Raw genomic sequence first — 14,870 nt, forward strand, 5'->3', positions numbered from 1 at the left:
GGCACAGTGACCGCGGCAGAGGGGGTGGATGAGGGTCCTCTTGAGTACACACAGACCGGTGACCGGAGGGTAGAGACAGGACAGGACAGGACGGATGAGTCTCCCAATGTGTCCCGTCCCTCATGAACAGCTGACTGGTTTAAATAGAATCATGAGAGGACAGATTCGGGACGAGTGGCTACAACACATGTGAAGTGCATTCTTTAAAAAAAGTTACAAAAGGAAAAGAGCTTCATTCAGTAAATGACTCTGAATATGCATGGATTTGATTTATAATGCCACAAGACTAAATAACCATGGTAGAGGCCCCACAAGGATTTTAATACTCACCACACCCTGAAAGCTAAATTGGTTGTTGGATTCCAAAAACCATGTGGAAACAGCTTTTGCTATTTTCATCGGAGCAGAAAATGGAAAGTTTGATTTGTGGACAGATTCAGTGGAAGAGACGTGTTATTACCCAAATCAAAAGAGTTCATCCTCTGTGCAGGAGGCCAGGTTAGGACGTCCCAGAAGTTTTAAAGTTGTCTCCTCAGACTCGGCTCAACTTTCATCCGATGAAGCTTTTCTTTGTCAGCTTTCCCTTCCTGAGTTGTGATTTTAGAGGATCAGTTGCACATGAGAGGTTGATGTGTAGCTCATGAATCAGAAATAACAGGTGTCAGTGGAGCACATTGGTGTAAATATGACTTGTTGATTATCAACATTTGCCATGTTATAAGGATATTAACATTAAAATAAAAGTACATCAGAGGCTAACAGGCCTGTGACCGGGGAGCATTTTTAACAGCGCTCCACCAGTGGTCATCAGACGGTGGAGAGAACAGGACTCAGAAGATAGAGGAAGATTAAATCTCTGCTGGATTTCATGGCAGATAAGTGGATAGTTGATAAGATATTTCAGTGTTCTACCAGCAACATGATTAAGATTACAGTCATACAGTAAAAAAGAACATGAAGGAACCATATGTGACATGTGAATGGATGTTTAAACATCCGTCTAACAGTTCTCATTCACAAAAAGAAGAGCGATTTTAGGTCATGTAAAATTGATGTAGCACTAAAGTCTCATCATCATTCCTCCGCTGCAGCAGAAGAACGTTCACACTAAAAGGTCAGTACATTTGGAGAATAACCGTTTGACTAAATCCGAGCGGACTGAGATGTACTTCTGCACAGAGTGAGGAGAGTGTTAGGGGTTTGTCCCTCATTAGACTGTAGAGAGGATCACTTCAGTCCTGACAGAGCAAATCATCACTGGGACCAAAAACTTCAAACTACATTTGAGTTCATGAGTAAGAGAAAATCTTAACCTCTGTTGAATAGATGGTGAGAGAGAAAGGGAGAGAGAGAGAGACAGACACAGACACAGACACAGACACAGACACAGACACAGACAGATGTATAGATAGACAGAAGAGGCAGACTGATAGATAGATTGATTGATAGTGTGTTCATGCATTTGTGTGTATGTGTTATATGTGCATTTGTGTGTATGTGAAAGTTTTCTTTTTACCCTGGATAATCGTTCTTTATCCATTAATTGGAGAGAAGCAGTAAACGATGCATTAAATCTCCAAAAGCATTTAACAGCTTTTGATCTGGAGCTTTTTTCTACCCACTTTTTTCACACCACTATTTATTCAAATCTAATTATTACCACGAAGGCAGTGACTTTTTAAGCAAGTTGGTAAATCTTTATGTTTTAGGTATTTCAGTGAGTTATTCTGAGAGGAGTAAGAGAGGAACGTTTGGTAATTGAGAAAAATAAGCCTGCGTCAATTATATGAAAATGGCACAGTAATGTTGGTGTAATGTGGAGAGGCTGATAATGAGAATGATTAATGTGCTTCAAACGGCTCCAGCAATAATACATTTCTCCTCCTGTGTTCATTATTACAACATTACTCAATTAACTTTGAGTAAAGAGGGATTTTCTTTTCATCTCTTTCTTTTCACATTCTTAGACGCAGTTAACCAGGTAACCAGTCTCAGATTCAATGATCCCAGCTAATAGTATTTTCCCTGATTAACACACTGTCTCCGTCACATTCCTCCAGTCTTCCTCGGGTCCCTGAATCTGGCCGTCCAAAGCGGCCTCTAAGCCAGGGCTTTATCCAGACCTCCAGATTACTGAGCCTGAATCAAAGCACCAGGCCCGGTATGTTTCTTTTCCTGTGTGAGGTGGAGGGGGGAAGAGGTTAAGTTTGTGCAGGCTGGCTGAGTGCAGCGAGGGGGGCTTTCTCACACAAGATGGAGGATGAAGGGACAAAGGTGGCATTCATTGGCCCAGGAATGGAAAACATTTTCTCCCTGAAAACAGAGAAGCTACAAATGGCTGAGGTAGCGCGGAGAGGCCATGGGTTAGCATGCTCCCCTTTGGAGGAGTCACATGCCTCCAAAATGCCGAGGGAACCTGCGAGGCCTCGTCTGTTTGCTAATGGAGATAATGTCATGTCATCAGTAGAGTCTGCAAGGGGGGGGGAGACGACACAGTCTGCAAGCTCGAGAGACGTAGAATGTGAATGTTAAGCGTGAGTGAAACCGAAGCTTATCATCAGGTTCCTTGACCATTTTCCGATTATTTAAACTGTCTCCCTGAGAACTGGATTGTAAAGAGCAGGAGGAAAATGAGAGGGATCTCAAAAAAGTAGACCAAAAAAGAATATTTATTCAGAATTCCACCTGATTTCCTGGAGCTCCGTCCCCTGACTGCTCCATCACAGTCGGCCATTGTCTCACCGAGGAGCAGGAGATGTCGTGGTGCCCCACACGCAGCATCTCGCTCGGCATCAAAGACAGGAAGCCGTAGCTCACATTCAAAAGAATCACAAATTATACAATAAAGTGTCTTTGAAGCACCAGGAGGGACCTGCTCACCCTCCTCCCACCTGCAGAAAACCCCCCTCTGGAGAGGAAGGATCTCCAACACATGAGTGTGATGTGTCTGAGCAGAGGGTCCTGGAGTTAGTGCGCCACCTAGAGGACAAGAGTGCAAGGTTTCAGTGTGTTAGTGTGGGGAGCTCACCAGTGGAGGTCGCCATCTCACAACAGTGCAAACAAACTCTGTAGTGACACCCCTGACTATTTTATTTTTACTTACCTGATGGGACATGAAGAAAAACTATGGAAGCCCATTTCCGCCACTGTGATGAAAAAAAAAAAAATTGGTATCTCATTATTATGACATACTATCTCATAATTATGACTTAGCATCTCATTATTATGAGATAGTATCTCATTATTATGAGATAGCATCTCATTATTATGACTTAGTATCTCATAATTATGACTTAGCATCACATTATTATGACTTAGTATCTCATAATTATGACTTAGCATCTCATTATTATGACTTAGTATCTCATTATTATGAGATAGTATCTCATAATTATGACTTAGCATCTCATTATTATGAGATAGTATCTCATTATTATGACTTAGTATCCCATAATTATGAGATAGTATCTCATTATTATGACTTAGTATCTCATAATTATGACTTAGCATCTCATAATTATGACTTAGCATCTCATTATTATGACTTAGTATCTCATAATTATGACTTAGCATCTCATTATTATGACTTAGCATCTCATTATTATGACTTAGCATCTCATTATTATGACTTAGTATCTCATTATTATGAGATAGTATCTCATAATTACGACTTAGCATCTCATTATTATGAGATAGTATCTCATTATTATGACTTAGTATCCCATAATTATGAGATAGTATCTCATTATTATGACTTAGTATCTCATAATTATGACTTAGCATCTCATAATTATGACTTAGTATCTCATTATTATGAGATAGCATCTCATAATTATGACTTAGCATCTCATTATTATGACTTAGTATCTCATAATTATGACTTAGCATCTCATTATTATGACTTAGTATCTCATAATTATGACTTAGCATCTCATTATTATGACTTAGTATCTCATAATTATGACTTAGCATCTCATTATTTTGACTTAGTATCTCATTATTATGAGATAGTATCTCATAATTACGACTTAGCATCTCATTATTATGAGATAGTATCTCATTATTATGACTTAGTATCCCATAATTATGAGATAGTATCTCATTATTATGACTTAGTATCTCATAATTATGACTTAGCATCTCATAATTATGACTTAGTATCTCATTATTATGAGATAGCATCTCATAATTATGACTTAGCATCTCATTATTATGACTTAGTATCTCATAATTATGACTTAGCATCTCATTATTATGACTTAGTATCTCATAATTATGACTTAGCATCTCATTATTATGACTTAGTATCTCATAATTATGACTTAGCATCTCATTATTATGAGATAGTATCTCATTATTATGACTTAGTATCTCATAATTATGAGATACCGACTGCAGGGTCTGTCGTGGGAGACTGTGTGTGTGTGTGTGTGTGTGTGTGTGGGTTGTGTGTGTGTGTGTGTGGGGGGGGGGGGGGGGGGTGTATGCTTGTCTCTGTTCCTCTTCACTAAAACTGATAATCACATGTATTTTTTAGTTATTATCCGATGATGACCGATCATGACTTTGGATCGCTCCGTCACTTTAACGCTGACGGTCCTGTACTGTGCGCGTTACGTTACGTCTCGTGTTGTGTGGAGCGGGGGACTACGTGCACACGGTGTTTAAACATGTGTTTCATGAGCTCAAACAAACACAAAGTAAACATCAGTCCTGTAGGTGTCCTAATAACTTGTGATCAGCGCTGGTGTTTATTGTTAAAGTGTAAAGTGAGCGCGGGACAGAGGGAAGTGAGGCGGAAGCAGACTCCGACACACACAGGACGACCGGACTTTTAATGAGCGTCTGTTCTGATCCTGGAGCAGCGCTGGTTATGATTTTTCAGCGGCAGCACATCGCTAAGACAATAAACGGAGCAGAAAACATGGATCGATCCTGTTATGTCTCTGTATCGATGCACAGTCGCCCACTTCCGCGAGTAAGGCTGCTGTCCCCGCAGCCGCTCAGCCTCGGCTTCCCTGCGCTGTGGCGCCCCGCCCACAATCCGTATCTCATAATAATGACTTAGTATCTCATTATTATGAGATAGCATCTCATAATTATGACTTAGCATCTCATAATTATGACTTAGCATCTCATAATAATGAGATAGTATCTCATAATTATGACTTAGTGTCTGACTGAGGGCGGGGTGCAGCAGAGCAGGTGAGCAGTGGTAGAGAGACTGGGAACTCACTGAAGTATAGATAAAGTTCGAGTTAATGATAACTACGCCCGTCACTGTAACCGAAATACAATATTTGCAGGTAAAGGCATATGAGACTAGGCTTATGGGCGTTCAACAACATGGATAAAAGGTATGTTTTCCGCTACTTTGACTGTAGTCTCACTGTAGTTTTCACACCACCACAGTGTGCTGGTTAAGCTAACGGTTAAGCTAAGAGCAAATTGTTGTAGCTTAAGCTGTCTGTATGAAGCCTTCCTGATCAGCTTTGTTTGTAACATTATAACATGATAAATTCATGTAAATTTACAAGATGTCTCAGATGTCAAAACAATAAATTACCTAAGCTAAATTTGGGTTATACAACCTGTATGTTCCGGTGCCTTTGCAATTCATATCATTATTATCCATGGTGCATTGCAGAACACAGTAGTGGTGTCAGAGATTTGATTAAAAAAAAGTACAAATGCAAAGTTACAATGTCACTACCCTACCAAAAATCACATAGCTCATATATAGCCAAAGACTCTTGTTGTGTATATATGATGTATGTATGATGATATCCTCCATAACTTTCCTTGTTATGCATGCTCACAGGATGGATGATCTAAGTGACTTCTTGAGAGAGAGAGATGTTCCTGAGGAAACAATAGAGACCCTTGAGCATGAGAAGGTACTTAACTTCAAAAACAGAATATTTGAGTCAAACAACTGTTCTTTACATGACAATTTCTATTGCTTCTAAATTATTGTCTCTGAAAATGACCATGAGCTTTTTTAGCATTTTCGTTTCATTAAACTGTAGATAACTAAATATTATCAAAAGTGATTGGGTTATCTAATCATGATTGCTCATTTTTAAACAATCCCTTTTTCCATGTTTAGATTGATACCAGCACCATACAGCTGATGACAGATGAACAATTAAAGACATATTTGCCATCATATGGTGATCGCCTAGCAGTGTTAGGATTTTGTAGGAGGAAAGAGAACAGCCACAACAACCCTCGCAAATCAAAGCTTTTTGAGCGACTGAAACAAAAACTGGCCAAAAGAAAACCTTCTGATGAAGGAGGCAGTAGCAGAAACCAAGGGGAGCCCTCACAACCATTTCAGAAAAGAAATGCTCTCAAGACAATAAGAAAAATAGAAATAGGATGGATGCATTCTGATGATGGAAAACAGCCTTTCAAGCAAGTGAGAGCCAAACGAGGAGGTGGAACAAGAAAAGTCAACATTCCAAAGGATGCTCAGAAAAGGGAGTTGATGCAGGAAGGAATTGACCTGTTCTTTCCAGGCGGGAGAAGTAGTATGGGGCCCTTAACAGATTTTGAGTTAGATCTCAAAGATTATCAAGAGGTGACAGTTGACAATGTAATTACAGTTGGACAATTGTACACTGACACAAAACTCCCTCTTCTTAGGTTTTATTTGACCACACAGAAAAAAACGATCAACAGTCCACACAGCACAAGCTCGGCTCCATCTTTGGAGACACAAGAGAGCTCTCAGAATCAGTCCTCCACTTCTTCTCTCAGTGTTTCTACAACACCGCCATCTGCTTCATTTGAAACACTCAACACTGAAGTGATATTTCTTGGAAACACTACAAGTGATGACAATATTGACTTTGTATTATATTCCACACAGGATGGGCGTGAGGATGTTTTTGAGAGCAGCGACGTTGTTTTCGTAGGAGACTTTTCTGAAAATGAGCAACAGAATTTGGATGACACACTGCCTGTCTCACTACAAACCACGCCATCCAGTGAAAGAGTGAAGAGAGTATTGGTTGTTCATAGAGGGCAGGTACTGCCAGAGCTCATGGCACATTTCTGTGATGATGGACTTCAAGATGTTGACATCAAAATCCAACTTGTACTGCCAGATGGAACACATGAGATGGGGTATGATGATGGAGGAGTTGTGAGAGATTGTCTCTCAGAATTCTGGAATGAATTCTATGAACAATGCGCAACAGGAAATGCTCTTAAAGTGCCTTTTCTAAGGCATGATTTTGGACAGCAGCAGTGGGAGAGTGTAGGTCGAATAATTGCTTTTGGATGGGCAAGGGAGAAATATCTTCCTGTGAAGATCGCACCTGTCATATTAGAGCAGGCCGCCTTTGGATATGCGAAGAGCAATGTAGTGGAGAATTTCCTCAAATACATGCCTGAGTCTGAGCGTACAGTGTTTGAATCATGGAGATCAGATTTTAACAGTGTCGACCAAGAAGAATTATTTGACATCCTGGACAACCACAGCTGCAGAAGGGTCCCAACAGCCACCAATGTCAATGAAATCCTCCAAGAACTTGCCCACAAAAGGCTTGTCCAAGAGCCTGCCTACGTCATTGAACAATGGGCAAAAATACTCAGCCCGGCAGTGCTGAGCCTTCAAGACCTTACAACTGCATACGAAGCCCTGCAACCAACTGTGAGAAAGGTTGTTAAGTCTCTCACCTTCCCAGAGACAATGAATGTCCACCAGAAGGACATTCAAAAGTACCTTACCACATATTTGAGGAATGCTGATATGCAGCATCTGTGTTTGTTCCTAAGGTTCTGCACGGGCTCAGATCTATTCCTGGGGAAAGAAATTATTATTGATTTTACTCAGATTCAAGGTTTTCAGAGAAGACCTGTGGCCCATACTTGTGGCTGTGTCCTGGAGCTGTCGGTTCATTACGACAGCAACCCTGACTTCAGCTCCGAAATGAACAAGGTGTTGGAGTCTAATGTGTGGGTCATGGACATAATCTAATCTAGTCCAGGGAGTTTGTGTGTGTTTATGGTATTCACACACAATTTCAATGTAAAATCTTGTTATTTCAGTGACCATGCATCCTCATGTAAAACCTAGAATAAGACTGAAACAGTTCAAAAGATAGCTCTGAAGACCAACTGTCCTGTTTGTTACCTAGATCATTTGTTAAGGATAACAGCATAAATCATAATAGCATCATGCCATTGGAGATCAAGGAGGGCAAAGATGTAAGTTTAAACAATTTTTTTTTGGCACTTTTAAATGTCAAGGTCTATGCTTTAAGCTATTTTGTTTTTGAGCTAAATATTGTTTTGTAAAGTTAATACTACAAAAGTAACATTCTGGCTGGCATTAGTTAATGTCACTTAAGTTTAAGGGTTAATGTCTTAATCCCATTGTGAAGAACATGCATCTATGGCAGAATGACCATTGTCAGATTTTTTGGAACCAATACATGCCTAAAGTAAGGGATGTAAACATTTAATATCAAAAGTAAAATAGTGTTCTTTTGCTCTAGGGGAATGTCAATAATGTGTAATAAAAAGAGCACTATGATACAAATCACTTGCTTATCTGTTTAACTCTCAGGGTTAGTTACTCAAAACAACCACTTTGTCTTAGAATTTCTTGGCTATATCGTCAAACATATCCAGTTACACACCTACAGCATGGTCATCATCATTTTTCTTATAAGTGTACACGGTACATTTGTTCTTACAAAGTTTAGATACCCAATAATAATTTTTGTTTACACATAAAGGCATAAAGGGAAGATAGGAATATGTGTACGAATATTTACCCAAAATTAGTTGGGAGCTGTGAATTCACTGGCACTGTGTAGTCATGTTATTTTATTGTCAAAGTTTTGACAAATGTTGTACTGTACTGTTACCATATGGTGCATACTTTTAAAGATGCATCTATATGTAGCTATTTATATGTTAAGCCGATGATGCTCTTCTTTGCGCTCTTTGCATTTTCAATTAAGAAGAAGGAGGCAGCCCTGGGTCTCATGTCTTTTGTTCTGATCTGGTCAAATAAAAAGTAAAAAAATCATCAGCTGCTGGTGTGTGTGTGTGTGTTTGTCTGCTTGGCTCTGTGTCTCTGTCAGTTGGAATCAGTCACCCCGCGCAAGATAACGACATTGCGCAGCTATTCACCGAGTATAAAAGTATTAAAATGCCTCACATTGTTGTCTCCTATTTAAGACCAGAGTGCTACTGACATTAACATATAGAATTAAACAGCTGATGACTCACATGGGTGGCGAATAACCAGCCCAAAAATGTACTGTAGGTCTATGTATTAATTAATAATTAATAATTCGATAACAGGATGTTTATATCAGCTTGCCAAGCGTGCTTCCAATCATGAACAGCGCTGTCTACACAATCAGCAACATGGACAGATCAGGTAATACAACTTTGGAAAAGCACAAACATTCAGCACCATGGACAGCGGCCTGCGAACGCAGACACCTGAAGTGCGTTCAGAATGGAATCGCTGGTGTGAGTTTATTCCTTTTGTTTCATTTAGCAGGAGCGCTGAAACCTCATCTAGTCACATTTAGAAATCTAGTCACTTTTAAAAATGAATTACATTTAGTTAATTACAAGAAACATCATCACCATTGTTGACTTTTCTTAAAAATATGTTCTTTACATGCTAGCATTGCAAGAATTTCAAAATCAGGTTTGAAAAAGAAGTTGAAAAGTTTTTTCATGTGTTATCGCGTCTCGCTTATCTTCCGACCAACGATTGAGTTTTCCTTCAACCCTGCCGGGGGGCGCAAAGATTCACCTATAGCCTCATCTTCACACATAGCACAGTCTTTTTTACAAAATGGCTACATCAGCAACATAATAATTATAAAAGTAATGACTACAATGGAACTCTAACAGATGTAACATTTTGGCATGAACATGCTCAAAATGAAAAATATGAATGTTTTCATAATCTGCACATGCTGTTTGCATAGTGTATTACGCCTGGGCGAAACTGCCTATACCTCTCTACCTGTGTGTTGGCTACCTCGCTGAACTGCAGCAGATCGCATGCGTGTGTGGTGTACATACATACAGCGCTGTTGCTGACAGCCCTGTCTTTGAACATGGAGATTGGATTTGATGATGGCCATCAATAACAAATGAAGGGATTCCATCCACAGAAATGCTAGATGGCTTTTAATTTGAAACGGATACAAATGGATGAGTTACAAAATGATTTATATATTTTTTTCATTTCATTTTTATGACATACTCTACAGATTGATATTGAAACTGTAGCAAAAATTGACAGTGATCTATTTTTCATGTGCCTGTATTTCAGATGGCATGTACAACAAATAATTCAGAACATATTTGTTTACAACGGTAGGCCTAGCTGACGCTGTTTATCATAAACACACTTCATTCCCCCAGTCCATCAGCAATCATTGGACGAAGTCTTAGATAAAGGTCTGTAATTTCATACACATCATCAGACATTGCCAGGTTGTGTTCAGCCATAAGTTCCATACATAAGTGAAACACATCCTCATCACAAGGGTAGTCCTTAAAACAACAGTCCTCTCTGCATATTTCTACTTTCATTTGATCAGCTGGCTGCAAGAAATTTTGAGCCCCGTAAAGGTTTGGAACTGCAAACATTATGGAGGGGCGACCATTAGGAGCCCGAGGATTGTTTGTTGTTCTTATGCGATGGTCATTCCAGGCAGTAACAACTTCATCAAGCTCCTCCTAAATATTGGACAGAAAAAGAGTGAATATGTTAAGATATAATTCGTGTTATATGCCCTTGGCTCTCTATAGTTATGGGAGACAAGGGATGGCTTTATCAAAGGGATTGATTTTAACAACACCACTTTCACCAAGAAGGAATGAACTAAGAGTCTTGTCATCAATTTAATTTATGACCACTTCTGTCCTGACCTGGAATGTAAAATGGTATATCTGTGTGAAAAGGTATGCAGCTTTTACAACCAAAACATAGATTTTCAGGAAAGACAGTACCCCCCATGCTGCTACAGCTAACTACAGTACATGGCTGACAGGGCTGGGGATGGATGTAACACTCTTTTAATCTTACTTTGGAAGTCAATCAATCAATTAATCACATTTTATTTGAATAGCTCACATTCACCAATCACAATTTGTCTCATAGGGCTTTAACAAGCTGTGACATCCTCGGACCTTGACCCTCAACAAGAGTAAGGAAAAACTACTAAAAAACCCTTTTAACAAGGTAAAAATCTCTGAATCCTCAGAGAGAGTCATGTGTGAGGGATCCCTCTCCCAGGAGGGACAGAGTTGCAATAGATGTCACATGCAATGGAGAAAATCAGAAAGATAAGGGTATTTGCAGGATTGATTAGAATAAACACTTTTCAGCATAATGGAAGGTAAATTAATTGAAGTCAGTAATATTGTCAAAATACTTATTCCTAGTCAAAAAATAAGGGTACTTTGTGTCAAAATTTGAAAGCTCTAATAGAAGAGTGCAGCTATAGATGCTTGGACAAACAGTCTTACAATCGTCCCCGGTCTCCCTTACATCTGTAATCAATAGGTTTTTGGGATACTGTACCTGTATGGTATTTTGGAAGCAAAACTGGATCAGAGATTTGTCAAGGAAGCTGTCAACAAAATAGCCATCTGCTTTCAGCTGGTCGAAATGGTCCATCCAAAACTGGGCACATTCACTTCTCAAGGTGCACCACCAACGTTCAATCCTCTGATTACCAGTACTTGGACCTAAAGTTACACACTCAGTACCATTCTCATCCTCATTGGTGTGCAGAAACTTTTGCATTATTGCAAGGTGGGTATTCTCCGTACCGTGATCTAACCGGATTTTATGCGGACATCCATTGTTTTCGGTCACAGCATCTATGAAGTAACCTGCGATAATACGAGGGTCATTGTTTGTTTTGAATGCTTCTAGCCATATCATTTTTCTTGAGAAGCCATCTATGCAACCACTGATACATATGCCATAAGGCTTTAATTTGTCATAGCCGTCTATATGCCATACGTAGTTTGGCCCACGGCTAACATACACACGCCGTCTCAAGCGATTTCGGGCACGCATATCTACCCCATTACTGTCCATCAGTCGCATCAATTGACGCACAGTTTCTCTGTCTGTAATTATCCCGGCCATCCAACATTTCTGGTGCATCCATCTGTAGCCATGCTGTTTGCCAGAGGTTTGTAGCTGTTGGTGAATGAAGGATGCTACCTCAGCTTCATCAGTCTTATTCCGTCTCCGCCAAAGTTGTTTCTTTTGTAGCTTTCTCTCTAGGGTACGGAGGCTTAGTTTGATATCATGGGATTCCTCCAAAACCACTAAAATTTCACGATTTGTGAATCCACGTCTAAAGTAGTCTTCAATGATGGTATCCATTTGGATCTGCCAATCTTTGTCTCTTCCTCTTGCTTCTGTTGCCTTTGTGCATATGAGTAGACATCACATGGGCCTATGCAACATATCTCATTATAATGAGATACTAAGTCATAATTATGAGATGCTATCTCATTATTATGAGATGCTAAGTCATAATTTTGAGATGCTAAGTCATAATTATGAGATGCTATCTCATTATTATGAGATGCTAAGTCATAATTATGAGATGCTAAGTCATAATTATGAGATGCTAAGTCATAATAATGAGATGCTAAGTCATAATTATGAGATACTATCTCATAATAATGAGATGCTAAGTCATAATTATGAGATACTAAGTCATAATAATGAGATGCTAAGTCATAATTATGAGATACTATCTCATAATAATGAGATACTAAGTCATAATAATGAGATGCTAAGTCATAATTATGAGATACTATCTCATAATAATGAGATGCTAAGTCATAATTATGAGATGCTAAGTCATAATAATGAGATACTAAGTCATAATTATGAGATGCTAAGTCATTATTATGAGATGCTATCTCATAATAATGAGATACTAAGTCATTATTATGAGATACGGATTGTGGGCGGGCGCCACAGAGCAGGGAACCCGAGGCTGAGCGGATGCGGGGACAGCAGCCTTACTCGCGGAAGTGGGCGACTGTGCATCGATACAGAGACATAACAGGATCGATCCATGTTTTCTGCTCCGTTCATTGTCTTAGCGATGTGCTGCCGCTGAATAATTATAACAAGCGCTGCTCCAGGATCAGAACAGACGCTCTTTAAAAGTCCGGTTGTCTTGTGTGTGTCGGACTCTGCTTCCGCCTCACTTCCCTCTGACCCGCGCTCACTTCACACTTTAACAATAAACACCAGCACCGATCACAAGTTATTAGGACACGTACAGGACTGATGTTTACTTTGTGTTTGTTTGAGTTCATGAAACACGTGTTGTGTGGAGCTGGGGACTACGTGCACACGGTGTTTAAACATGTGTTTCGTAACGTTAGATGTAACGTGACGCGCACAGTACAGGACCGTCAGCGTTAAAGTGACGGAGCGATCCGAAGTCTTGATCGGTCATCATCGAATAATTACTAAAAAATACATGTGATTATCAGTTTTAGTGAAGAGGAATAGAGACAAGCATACACACACACACACACACACACACACACACACACACACACACACACACACGCAGACTCGCATGACAGACCCTGCAGTCAGTATCTCATAATAATGAGATGCTAAGTCATAATTATGAGATATTATGTCATAATAATGAGATACTATCTCATAATAATGAGAAGCTAAGTCATAATTTTGAGATACTATCTCATAATAATGAGATGTTAAGTCATAATTATGAGATACTATCTCATAATAATGAGATACTAAGTCATAATAATGAGATGCTAAGTCATAATTATGAGATACTATCTCATAATAATGAGATGCTATGTCATAATTATGAGATACTATCTCATAATAATGAGATACTAAGTCATAATAATGAGATGCTAAGTCATAATTATGAGATACTATCTCATAATAATGAGATGCTAAGTCATAATTATGAGATACTAAGTCATAATAATGAGATACTATCTCATAATAATGAGATGCTAAGTCATAATTATGAGATAGTATCTCATAATAATGAGATACCAATTTTTTTTTTTTTCATCACAGTGGCGGAAATGGGCTTCCATAAAAACTCTTCAAAAGCACTAACATATTAAATATAACAAATGACAGACAAAGATCACTCAGGATTTCTGTCAACAGCAGCACCAATAATATCTTTATTTGTGTAGCACTTCTCTAAACAAAGTCGCAAAGTGCTTCAGAAATAAAAGACAAATAAAAACACAGCTGTTAAAAGAATAAAAACATTACAAATGTTACAGAAATTAAGTAAATTGAGTTTAAGTTGATCACCCTTTACAGTAATAGGTCAAATCAGGGAATACATTAGGCTGTGATAAAGGTTTGTTTTGAGCTTTGATTCAAAGGACACAACTGATCAGCCTGTTGTATTTTCTCAGGTTTGTAGTTCCAAAGCCTCAGAGTCTTTAAAGTAGACAGAAAAAGACATAATTAATTAAATATCTATGGAAAGTATACACAAGACAAATAATTAGACTTGTTCTAGTAATTGACTAATTTCTATTGTAACAGTTAAATAAAACTGAAGGTTTTTCCAAATTTATATTAAGCTTTAATCTCAATCTTGGGCTCATTGAACACTACAGTGTAATTCATGTCAAATATGTTCCTGTAGTGACATGTTCCATCCTTGCTTGTGATCCAATGCAAGTCTCCACCAATAGAGGAATATATCTCTGACAGATAACAGACGGTGAGGTCTGTTGACCCCCCCCACCGTCCGAGCCAACGTGCTGCCTGTGTCACGGCACCGCCCCCGAGCAGCAGCCTGTACTTGATCCAGTGTGTAAGA

Source organism: Limanda limanda, chromosome 7, assembly GCF_963576545.1.
Source record: "Limanda limanda chromosome 7, fLimLim1.1, whole genome shotgun sequence".
Taxonomy (NCBI): Eukaryota; Metazoa; Chordata; class Actinopteri; order Pleuronectiformes; family Pleuronectidae; genus Limanda; species Limanda limanda.